The sequence below is a fragment of the Schistocerca nitens genome, chromosome 2 (assembly GCF_023898315.1).
Source record: "Schistocerca nitens isolate TAMUIC-IGC-003100 chromosome 2, iqSchNite1.1, whole genome shotgun sequence".
NCBI classification, from domain to species: Eukaryota; Metazoa; Arthropoda; class Insecta; order Orthoptera; family Acrididae; genus Schistocerca; species Schistocerca nitens.
The window spans coordinates 339,040,145-339,040,889 of NC_064615.1; the positions used below are offsets into that span (position 1 = coordinate 339,040,145).

The 745-nt window shown below is 42.3% G+C and overlaps 1 non-coding gene across 1 annotated transcript; it reads right to left on the reverse strand.

The window, feature by feature from the left end:
- Nucleotides 1–309: 309 nt before the first annotated feature.
- Nucleotides 310–384, reverse strand: Trnas-cga (transfer RNA serine (anticodon CGA)). Its single transcript has one exon. It is a non-coding gene; the product is annotated as a tRNA-Ser (tRNA).
- Between the last annotated feature and the right edge of the window lie 361 nt (nt 385–745).

Here is a 745-nt window from a genome sequence, read left to right on the forward strand (position 1 = left end):
AGAATAATAGCTGCAAAACATTAGGGAAGTGTTTCATTTTTTATGTTAGAAGCTCTTCTTTCACGATTGCAACGCAGTAACTAAATGATAGTGATTGAAGCAAATCCACTTTACATTTTAACTGTAGTAGTAGGAAAAAATGGTGCAGTTTCCACAGTAATAAAACTAAATTTCATGCCGCTGTGCAGCCTTTGGTGAGGTTTCCACTTACTGTCTTAAAGTCCTCTGCACTTAGTACATCGAATTAGATATGTTTGATTGTGATAAACATGACGTAATAAGTAACACGTCCTGGCAGATTAAAACTGTCTGCCGGACCGAGACTCGAACTCGGGACCTTTGCCTTTCGCGGGCAACTGCTCTACCAACTGAGCTACCCAAGCACGACTCACGACCCGTCCTACCCGTCCTCACACCTTCAATTCTGCCAGTACCTCGTCTCCTACTTTCCAAACTTCACAGAAGCTCTTCTGCGAAGATTAAAGTAACGATATCAAAAAGGCAAAGGTCCCGAGTTCGAGTCTCGGTCCGGCACACAGTTTTAATCTGCCAGGACGTTTCATATCAGCGCACACTCCGCTGCAGAGTGAAAATCTCATTCTGGTAACAAATAACAATTTGTAAATTATATCTCCTGTTAATCTTCCGCAGACGGTGTAACTAGTTGCGCCGTCTGAATAAACCATCAGGACGGAAACACTCAATGTCGGTAATTGCTTCCTCATATTTTTCAGACAAACAATGA